At 36.5% G+C, this 11,750-nt stretch overlaps 1 long non-coding RNA gene across 1 annotated transcript in view; it reads right to left on the bottom strand.

Moving 5' to 3' along the window:
• Positions 1-1,486: 1,486 nt before the first annotated feature.
• LOC141577436 (uncharacterized) overlaps positions 1,487-11,750 on the bottom strand; it is a 686,006-nt gene continuing 675,742 nt past the window's right edge. Inside the window, exon 11 of the long non-coding RNA XR_012506311.1 lies at positions 1,487-2,680. This is a non-coding gene — a long non-coding RNA (uncharacterized LOC141577436). The remainder of the gene's footprint in view (positions 2,681-11,750) is intronic.

Genomic DNA, 11,750 nt, shown 5'->3' with positions numbered 1-11,750 from the left:
CACACAGTGGAACCAGAATATACAGGTGACCCTTCAACAACTGTATAGGTCCACTTATACACAGAGTTTTTTCAGTCAAAATACTACTACAATACTACACGATCAGCTTTTGGTTGAATCTGTGGATGCAGAAACCCAGATTCAGAGAGCTGAATATGAAGTCATACTCAGACTTCATTGTTTAAAGGTCAACCGTACATCCTGCAAAGGACTCATATTCATAATGTATAAAAACTTCTTCCCAACCAATACAAATGCAAACGCTTCAATAGAGAAACAGAGCTAACTAGAGCTATTTAGCTGATAGCTGAATAGAGAAAAAAATGCTAACTACTACGACAGATACTTCATAAATGTGAAAACCCAAATGGTTAATGAAGCTAAGAAAAAATAATCAAAAGACTTTACTCATAAGGGAAATAAAAATTAATTCACAATGATATACCAAAACACGGTGAGCTATTGATACACATCCACCAGAGTGGCTAACGTAAAAAGGTACAAAATACCTCCTGTTTCTGATAATGAAATTTGAACTTTCATGTGCTGCTGAAACTTGTTGGACATATTTTCAAAAATTGAAAAGTGACTTTTGATCTAAGCATTCCACTCCAAGTAAATAAATGCCCAATAGAAATGAGTGTATGTCCTAAGAAAGTATTCATAGTCAGACTATTACTGTTACCAAGTCCAAACTTGTTCTGCTTGCCACATGACAGGCCAATAAATCAGGAGATGATGCATTGGGGCAAGGAATAATGACCTTATTCAGGAAGCGGGCAGACTGAGAAGATGGCAGACTGATGTCCCAGAGAACCATCTTCCCCAAGTCAGAATTCAAGCTCCTTTTATATGAAAAAGGGGAGGGGTTGTGGTTGGTTGTTGCAAACCTCTTGAAGTCAGAATCCTTTGTTCTTACAGATGTCCACCTGGGTCAGGTCGTGATGTTTCTGTAAACCTCTAACAAGACAAGTGTTATTCTCTATTTTGCAACTTTTCATCTTTATATGAATGGGAAAGTGTTATACCCTTAAAGGTCAGCGCCTTGAGAACAGGCTACCCTGTACTTCAGGCTAGAGGCAACATTTCTTTACAAAAGGCGCAGAACCAGCGTGACTAAGCACGGGAGCCAGCACAGCGTTAGAGCTAAAGGAACAGATCTAATATGGAGTCAGATGTGTTCTTCCCTATTACATTACTAATATCTAAAAACTGCAGATAATCCAAAAATGCCCATCACCAATAGAATAGATAAATAAAATGTGGTGTATCTGTCCAGTGAAATACTATTCAGAAACTTTAAAAAATGAACTATAACTTCATCCAGTAATATTAATAAATCTCACAAAGGTTCAGAAGAGCCAGACACAAAACAATACATTCTTCATAAACATACATAGTTTAATACAGTTTCAAAAGTCACACCAGTAATTATCTCAAGATCCAGGTGTTGGAGAGGTGGCTGTGTTTATAAAACTCCATTGAGCTGGACTTTTATGATTTGTGTACTGTATGTGTGTGTGCATATGCTCATTATATACACATTTATTTTCCTCTGCAAAATATTTGCCCCTCTCTCTTAGTTTTTTTTTAATCTTCCCTCTTCAAACACCTTCTTCTATCCTATTTTAAAATGTAAATTTTCTAAAGACATGATCCTTTCCCTTCTGCTTTTCAGTATTAAAACTGGAGTAACAAATGCCTACTAGGAAATTAATTTGGTAGGGAAGGCATGACCAGATGTGGTCCTAAACAAAGGGCGGTAGCAGGGGATTTTTAAAAGAAAACGATCCTGAGAGAGGAGAAAATCCACTAAAACATGATGAAATCAGTAAGAGATAAAGGAGAAAACTGGATTAAAACAAAGTGTCTTCACTCCAAGATCCCTAATGGGCTCACACAAATTGCACTGAACAAACAATAAATCCGTGCATGGGTGGGTGCCCGTAACTACCCACATTATTCAGCAGTTCTGTCTAGATGTTCAGCATGGAAGGACTTCTCATCATGAGTTCACTCAAGATTCCTGTGCCTGTTTCATAAAATGCACCTGCTGTTAAATGATTACCGACTGGAAAGAATCCTAATGGAGTCGGGGACAGAAAAATCAGCGACCATCAGAAAGTTTCTTTGAGAATATATGTGACTGACTCCAAGCACCAAAATAACATCTGTGTCTGGTAAAGCTCAGTATGCTATATATAAAGCTCTCGCTAAGTAGATGTGATCACAGAGATTATATATTTAGATACCGGCTATCACAAAACAAGGAGAATGCGCCACTCAGGTGGCTCTCAACAATGGTCTGCATTTAGTCATGCACTTATATATCCATTCTAAAGGACAGGAGGGTAGAATTAAGGCTAACAGATAGTGGAAGACTGCACTGGGGACACATCCCAATCATCTTTTATTGCTAAGCTCTGCTCTGTCTCTGATTTGATTTTCAGGAAAGCCTGCTGGGTAGTCTCAGCGATGCACTTACACGTTTGAAGCAGATGACATTAGTCACACTGTTTAAACCCGCGACGGAAGCTCAGAACAGTATTATTTCAAGAGACAACTTCCTTCATAAACAAACACAGGCAGGTTCACTGGATGACTTCACCTATCTCCTCATTTTGCTTTTGTTTTGTTAAAGAAGCCATCATCACCAGAATGGCCATGGAGGTTTCACATCCTGCAGAGAATGAAGCAATTATGAAATTCATTTAGGGCTTCTGAAAAGAGTAAACAAGAATATATTTACAACACACCAGATGGCAAATGGATATCGTATTTATTTTATATTTTCATGCTAAAACCTGTGTAATGTTCATTCCGCTCATCGAGGTGGTTTTAGGAAAAAAAAGGATGTGCTTGTTTTCAAAGGTTCCTCTGCAATTTCTGAAAAAGTAAGCAGTCCTATTGTTAAGAGTCAGATATATTGAAACAAATGTATGTAAGTTGCCTTACTTGGCAGTAACATACTCAGTAGATATTTTAGCAAAGGCTTCTTTCCTATGCACTTACTGTCCCTTTTAATCTCCGGCTGTGGGTACTGTTTTTTAATAAAAAGGATCGAGAATAAATATGCTTGTAAGGTCATTCTGTGCTCACTCAGTAAAGGGCTCAGTTCGGATCCACTAGAGACATTTTGATATGTCTCTTAGGCTGTCTTCTTAGGCTAAGTGAGCTTTTTAAAAACTGTTAAAAAACAGTCTTTCTGGGATAATAGAAAAGCCACATGCAAGAGAATGAAGTTGGACCGCAGCTTCACCCAATGCAAGAAAATTAACTCCAAGTGGATAACAGAGATAAATATACTAGCTAAAGCAATAAAACTATCAAGAAAATAAAAAGGTAACTCATAGAATGAAAGAAAGAATTTTCAAATAAACTGTCTAACAAGGGAATTGTATGCAGAATATATAATCTTACAATCCAATAATAAAAAGACAAATAACTCACTTTAAAAATGATCAACAGATCTGAATAAACATTTCTCCAAAGAATAAATGCCAACGGCCAACAGGCACATGAGCTGATGTTCAGCATCATTAAATGTTAGCTGAATTTAAGTTAAAACCACACTTAGGAACCGCTCCACACTCACTAGGATGGTTATAATCAAAAAGGTAAACGAGTGTTAGTGAGGAGGAAGAGAAAGTGAAACCGTATGCCCTGTAAAAGGGTACAGCCACTTTAGAAAAAGTTTAGCATTTTCTCAAAATGTTAAACATAGAGATACAATATGATCCAGCAATTCTACCCCTAGGTATATACTCAAAACATTGAAAATACACATCACACATAGATGGGCACATCATCTTCACAGCAGCATTGTTCAGAATAACTGAAAACTGAAGACACCATAAATACCTAGCAAGTGATGGATCGATAAAATATGGTACAGGCATCAAATAAAATATTACTTGGAAGTTAAAAGAAGAAGGTACTGATCTGTACTACAATATAGATGAACCTCAAAAATAGTGCGCTGAATTAGAGAAGCCAGTCACAACAGAACATCATTCAATTTCTGTTACATGCTCAAATCCAGCAAATTCAGAGAGACATGAAGTGACTTAGTGGTTGCCAGGGGCTGGAGCAATGGGGGAATAGGGAGTCACTGCTCATGGATATGGGGTTGCTTTTTGGGGTTGATGAAAATATTCTGAGATTAGACCGTGGTGTGGTAATGGTGGCACAACTATGTTAATATACTAAAGGCCACCAAAGTGTACATTATAAAAGAATTTTGTGTAATGTGAAATATATCTCAGTAAGGCTATTATTTTTAAAAAAGCAAGTAATCTCTCTGTATAAATAACATGCAGCTGTCAATCTAAAAGAGATAAAAAGAAATGAATATGTATTTGCTTATTCTTAGTGTAGGAATAAACCAAAATTTTAATTTAAAAATAATGGCGACCTATAGCAGAGAAAACCAGGCTTAGGAGTGTACAGATAGAAACCGACACTCTCTAAATATACTTTGTTTGGTAGACTTAATTTCAGAATTTTGTAAATGTTTTACACAGTTATACAACAAAATTGAATTTAAAAGATCAGTCCCTAAATATAGAAAGTAAAATTAAACAAATGAACCTGTGCATTAAATTAGTGGCATAAACACATAGAGAGAGACCATTTCACATCAGCTTAAGAGTTTAAGATACAATAATTTGATAATGCCTCCCTAATGGGGGTATGCTCTAAAGATAAAAAATAATTTAAAGAAAAATCTTCAACACTTTTCAGCAGTTTTTTGTTGGTTGTAGTGTTGGTATTTTTATACTGACGCTGCTATGTGTACTGTCAGGTAAAGTAAACGATTAATTATACTGGGATCACTGAGAACTAGAATTTTTTTTGGTGTGGGGAAAAAAAAAAGCCAGATATAAAATTATTGAGATGAAATAAAATCTCTTTAATCCTGAGTGGAAGTACCAATGTGAATAAATCATGGTCTATTTTATCATAAAATAAAATTCTATCACTATTCACCAATTAGGAAATTGTCAAACTTCCATTGTCAAACTATTTTGAGTCAGTCTCAAACTGTCTGAATTATCTGGGTGAGGAAATAGTTGCCTCGAAACCACATGAGAATTGACACAAACAAAAGGTGATTCATGGTGGCTGCTTCCCCTCTGCAGGTGTCTTCAATTTGAAACATCTTTGAGAATTTTGAGTCCTTAGAATCTACCAGAGAGCTTCTTACTAAGAAATAAGAATGCTTATTTCTATTCACACAGGTTCGGAGCCACATGAAACAGATGCACACTATGACTTTGATATATTTCAATATCATCGGGGAAAAGAGTTTTGAAGGAAACAATACCGAGGCAGCAGAAGAAATGAGCTCTAACTAGAATCTGGATTTTTCTAGACATTTGACTCTGGCAAGTCCTATCATCTCACTGGACCTTCATTTCACCATTAATAAAATGTAAAATCTGAAATAATAGTACCCAAAACATTCTTTGTCTCTGAACTCCATGGTTTTACACAGTTATCCTGATATGTAAAAAGATATCAGCTACTCCTCACCAGAAATCCCTTCTTAAAAATGTATAGCAGTGTCAAGTCAATGAGAATGAAATAAAGTTTCACAAATAATGACTAATACATCATCAACATTCCTAATGCGTGGTAGGTCCCATGATAGTGGTGATAATCAAAACATTGGCTGATATTTCTGCACTTAAGAAAAAATAATAAATGCATCTGTAACTGCAGTTTCTTGTCTATCATATTTATTGGTGAAGCAATTTGTTACATGCAAGAGATATACAGGGCTTTCTCTCGTTGCTAGATTTATAAGATTGTTCACACTTGATAAATTGCTTGTTAAATGGTGCTTACAATTTCCCCGAGAGGACAATAAAAATATATTCAGGTTTATTGGTCAATCATCGGCTTCTCTGACTTATCAGTAGAATGTAATGAAATCTTATGTTCTATCTTACTTTTTGTTCTTGGAAATATTTAATGAGATTTGATCCGTAAATAATCAATTCATAATTATTCACAAATCAGCTTGAATTTGCTACTCTTTCATAAAGCAACAAAATTTATAATTTGCATAAAAATGTTCTTAAAGTGAGTAGACCTTCGGAAGGCTCTCTGTAAGAGATGACATTTCTATAAGAAATGTCAAAGAATTCTACTCTATTGTTATGTTTAGTTTGACCTAGAATGTATTTGTTTTAAATTTAGAGATAATGTAAACTTTGATTTTTAAATAGAACAATCCTAAGGAAGAAAATACTATATAGCTAGCAACATTATGGCAAAAATGGAACTTGACATTGTATATAAAATTATTCTTTATGCAGAAAAAATAAGCATTCAAAAATTGATCAAGGATATAGCTTATTTACTGAAGACTCCTCTTAAAATTAGCAGAATTTATTCATATGCAAGTGTTAACTTAGATTCAGTATTTTTTAAGGCTCGAAGTCTGGTTAATTTCTAGCATATGGTATAAACCATTTTATAGTTACTTAATTAAATTTAAGTATAAAAAATCACATGTAAGTGACAGAAATACGTTCCTTAACTATAAAACAGTGGGAAATTATGAAAAATCTGTACAGAGTTTCATTAATATTTACTTTATTGGGAAGTAATTAGTTTGAAAATACTGAAAATATGTACCTTTTAAATATTAGTAAAGAAAGTACACTAGTGATTTAGTTTAGCACAAGGTTTGAAGAAATTAAATTACTTTGTGTTTCAGTCTCTAAAATGGAGGCTATGAAAATTTCTTGCTTTATTATTATAAAAATGGTTATACTTTTAATATCTAAAGTGTAAGTTTACAGAAAATGAGCCATTATCACTATTTCAGTTTAATCCTATGTAAAGGGGGCCTGGCTTCATGGTATCATACATTGTATCTTATTGTAGATAAAGTAATTATTTGCAATTCTCTATTTTGTCGATGTAATTCCTATCTCTTATAGTTTAATACCTGCAAATGTAAATTTTACTGACATTAACATCAAATGTGCTAGCATTTTATTTTTCAAGGCAGACACACCTTGTCTTGTGACGGGGTGGGGAGTGAAATTTTTCTGGCAATATCATCTCTTTTTCCCTCTGTATCCTTGTATATTCTCAGCCAAAATTATTTTTGATAAGAAGAAAAAGAAGCCAAGGAAGGGGAAGGAGAATAAATAAAAAAGCAGCAGAGATGGAAGAGGAGAAAAGACAACTCTAATCTAATTATTAATGGCAAGAGCAGCCTGCTGTTTACATGTGAAAAACTATGTGTGATAAAGATTATGTGTGTTGCCTCCAATTCAAGATGTAATGTCACTTAATCTTAATGGCAATCCTGTAATATGGGTGTTGATATCCCCATTTTATAGAGAGAAAGATACAGATGAGAGGGTTTTAAATATTTCCCTGCATTGAAGGAGACATTCGTCCATTTTCACAGTATTTTATAAATATTTTGAGGCATCCTATTCCACTGTCACCTTCTACTAGACTGATTATCTGGGGTGGGTATGGGAGGGTATTTAGAATTCAAAAATTATTATGTATAAAAATTACACACACCAAAAAGGACAGCAATAATTTAATAACCTAACACTTTAAATCAGATCATCTTGACAGATACAACCATTTCTATCAGATCAACAGCATTCAAATAGGGACGTTGCCTTTTATGACATGTGCTACTTACTATAAAGATGTGATGCTGACAAAAAACTGGTGTGCCAGCTCATTCTAACATGTTTTCATGACTACATCAAACTAAAAGAAATTTGAGAATTTACTTAAATAATCTGAATAAAGTAGGATCACATTTTATTGATGATTAATATGGTGGCTGTTATGTCATGTTGGATTTCCTTACACTTCATTTGAAAAAAGAAGGTTCAGAATGCAAACCTCTTGGGAATTTAGTGTCCATCAATACACCAAATGATGTATTTGAACAATGAATTTATCGTTAAAGCTGTGTGTGTAATCTTCGGATGCCTCCCATAAATATATAGCATAAATATGTTACAGCAGGCAGACAGCAAGATATGAGGTGAGAAAGTGGGGCACAGGCCAAATGGCAGGAAACTATACATCATGTGAACAATGGGGGTCCTTGAGCAGAGAGAGAAAAGCAGGAACCTTTTGACTGATAAGAGATCACTCATTTTGGGGGTGACAAGTATCCTGGAGGCAGGCAAAGAAAAGTGGGAAAAGGCAGGAACCTCCAGTATCCAAATGTAACCTTTGGCTCATTATGCCCTCATTTCAACAAAATAGCCTTGCAGATTAGAAGTACCCATCACGGACCAACACCATGACCCTTCAGATCCAGACTAAATAAGGACAAAAATCCCTTCTCCCCTCAGGAAGGTGGAGCTGGGATGGAAATCAGAGAATACAACTCCAAACCCCTCCCTCCCCAATGAACATTCTGCCCATTCATTTTTACACCCTATGGAACCTGCCTGCCAAAGAAACTCAGCCCAACCATTGACCTGAGTCTGCCTGCTCTTCCCTTGAGAGCATCCAATCACTTAATAAATCCTCACTTTACTTTCTTGACCTCCATGTCTCATCTCTGAATTCTTTCTGCAACAAGACCAGAACCTAATCACCGTCAACAATTATTTGCTAAAAATATATAGTTTTGGCTCTTCCGCTAAGGAATTTAGGTTGCTAATCTAGTATATACTCTTCCCCAAATAAAATAAATTTATAGGCACTGTCAGGAAATCACCATTTCCCACATTATTTATCTTTAAGCAATACTGCGTATGAATGTTTTAACAAACAGACCTGTGACTCCTTCTATTTTTCCAGCTAAAGCAGGAAACCAGGTCATCAGGGATTTGACAATTAAATAAGCAAATTCACCCTGTGCGCTGTTTCCTTTCAGGAGAGGAATGTTTTCCCCCGACGTTTAAAAAGTGTGAGGGTGACATTTTGTAGCCAATGAATCACAGGTGACGATTTGCCCGAGTTCCCCCACAGGCTGTAGCCTGGGTTCTGTTGACCTATGAACAGCCTTAGTCTAAGCCCACAGAAGTGACCAGCAGCGGGGCCCGACACTGTCAGGGGTCTCCAGGGAGGCTTCTGCTTTACAACTTAAACTCCTTGGCATTCAAGTAGCAGTAACATCCCCGACACCGCACCCTTGATTAAAAATATATATATATTCCCTGGGGCTCACGGTCAAGATTTTAGATCCTCCTCCAACTTGCCCTCAGGCTTTGCGATCAACTTGAGAGAACAGTTCCTTTTTTCCAGTGATTTCAAAGAAATCAGGCCAGAGGTGCTGTTTAAAGGAAAACAGTGAAGAAGCATTTCGACACATTCCTATCAGGTCTTTCCGCGTTTCACCAGGTAGAGGCTTTCCTCCAGGTTTCTCTTCCCAGAGTCTTCCCCCCACTTCAGCGCACCCCATCCCTCAGCGCTGTCCTCACCAGTGTCCACATGATTGTAGGAGTGCACTGTAGGCGGCTTCATGCTCTTTCCACAGGATTTATTTTATATTATCCATGTTGGATTTGGGGTTTGATCTCATAGAATGTTATAATCAAGAGAAATATTTTAGAGCTTTAAGGAAAGATACCCATTTTCAGATGAAAAACTGAGGCTAAAAAAGTTGGGTTTTATCTGCAAGACTCACAGAAAACCTGTCAGCTCCTTATTCCCAACGAGGCCACGGAGGTCAAAGACTCCACTTCTGCTGTGTTTCCTAATTTTGGCCGATGAACTAAGTCACCCGGGTCCTCACAATCAGGCTGCAAAGTGTATTTTCTTCTGTGTAAAGTTTCCACGAGCCCGATTTCCCCACCAACCATGAATTGAGAAGCCTAGTCTTAACTTCTCTTAGACCATAGACAGAAAGGTTCTGGAATTTCTTTGAATCTATGAAGGGTGGAAATGGAACTCATCCAGGCTACCTAGGGCCTGTGCTCCTTAACTCTGGATATGCTCAGGGAATTCAGACAAAGCAGACATCACAGCCATGCTCCGAAGCCAAAGCAGTTTTGGTTCAATGCCAGTTCTGTGCCTGCTCATGGGCTGTGATCTGAGAGGTTCCTCAAGGTCTTGCCTTTCTCACCAATCCTACATCTGTCAAATCATTGGCTTCATAAATGGTTTAGAAATTGGGACAAAAAAAGGTGCCTAAGGGCTGATTTGACTATACAGAGGGGGTGGATGGAACCACTATCAATAATAAATATTTAGATATGCTACAATGTGCCACTCACTGTTCCCTATGCTTCTCACATACTATTTACTTTAATAATGAAGATACCTGTGTATTTTGCCCATTATCTTTTCTATTTATCAAGACAACTCAATGAATTTTGCTCATTTTAGGAAGAGAGAAGTTAAATTTTAAGAGCACACAGCAAATATGTAACAAGCTGATTTTCAACCCCTGGTCTATCTGACCCCAGGCCCTTTACTGTCATCATTTGCCTTCATTCGTAAAATTCATCGAACATGTGTTTGTCAAGCAGCTGTTCTGCTAGTGAGGGAATGAGGTATCTGGGGCAAGGACTGCAGGCGTTTCTTGATATGCTCAAATTATTCTTCTGAGGGTCCATGGGTTGAGTCAAATATTTCAGTTACCCTGATAAACTCAGGAGAGATCAGCAGGTACTGGGCATGAGGCAAATGCCCCCAGAGACCTGGCAACCACACAGTGAAATGACTCAGTTACACTGAGAGACACACATACTTAAATATATGTGGAATATTGCAATTTAACCTATTGTATCACAAAATTCAGAGTCAAAAATATTTTATCAATGTATTTTGCTGGACTTCTACTCTGAAGTAGGTTAAAATGAATATCAAAATCTTAGCATCTAATAAAGAAATGGTGACTTTTCCTGGAAGGAAAAGGGAATTTGCACAAAGTAAAGTGAATTTCCTATGACTAAAAATAATTTAACGTAGAAGGAACCATTAGAACACTTCGTGGCCTTGGAATGATATGTAATTGTAAAATACAATTGTGTATCAAATATTTAGCATGGTTTTCACCCATCAATGCACATGTAGTATTATATTTTCATGCTCAGAATATCAAATGCACTCTCTTCATTGTGATTTTTAATCACCTGTTTGACAAGATAAAATAAAAGCTTTAAGACTGATTCAAATAACAAGTGTACTGACTTTAGCATTTTATGTATTTTTAATGTTTACAGTTTGCCCCTGAGAAATGTGTATAAAATCAACTTGACTGAGAAGAGGAAAATTCATATTAAGGTGGGCGTTTCAGCACACAGTCAGGATTCTGGTAACATAATCTAAGTTAAAACCAGAATTATATACTGAGCAAGAATTTTGGGCATTAAATTTATATATTCAGTGATTTAACAAATTTTTACCGAGGACCTTCTGTGATCAGGCATTTTACTAAGGTGAGCAAATAAAGACAGGTCCCTATCCACACAGCATCCAGCCTATACAAATATAAAGTGTTTGCCTACTTTTAAAAATAATATATATGTTTGTCTGTGTGTGTATGTAGGTACTGGTGCATTTAGTTTGCATTTGGTTTATAATGGATATTCCAGCTGAGTCTAAACTGCAGCTTATCTGGTTGAATAGAGAACTATTCTCTCTAAGCCCCCACTGCAGTGTCTGTTTGCATGACTTAATGTGTAGAGGAGTTTTAGTTTTCTAACTAAAGCAGATAGAAGGGCAGTTCCAGATGCCCTGAGCTACAGTGTGAGATATAAGATGAGCATGGACAGACAGAATTGGGGAATATCTTTAAT

The sequence above is a fragment of the Camelus bactrianus genome, chromosome 4, assembly GCF_048773025.1.
Source record: "Camelus bactrianus isolate YW-2024 breed Bactrian camel chromosome 4, ASM4877302v1, whole genome shotgun sequence".
Taxonomy (NCBI): Eukaryota; Metazoa; Chordata; class Mammalia; order Artiodactyla; family Camelidae; genus Camelus; species Camelus bactrianus.
The sequence above is the reverse complement of the archived record's forward strand: the minus strand, read 5'-3'. Positions and strand labels throughout refer to the sequence as shown.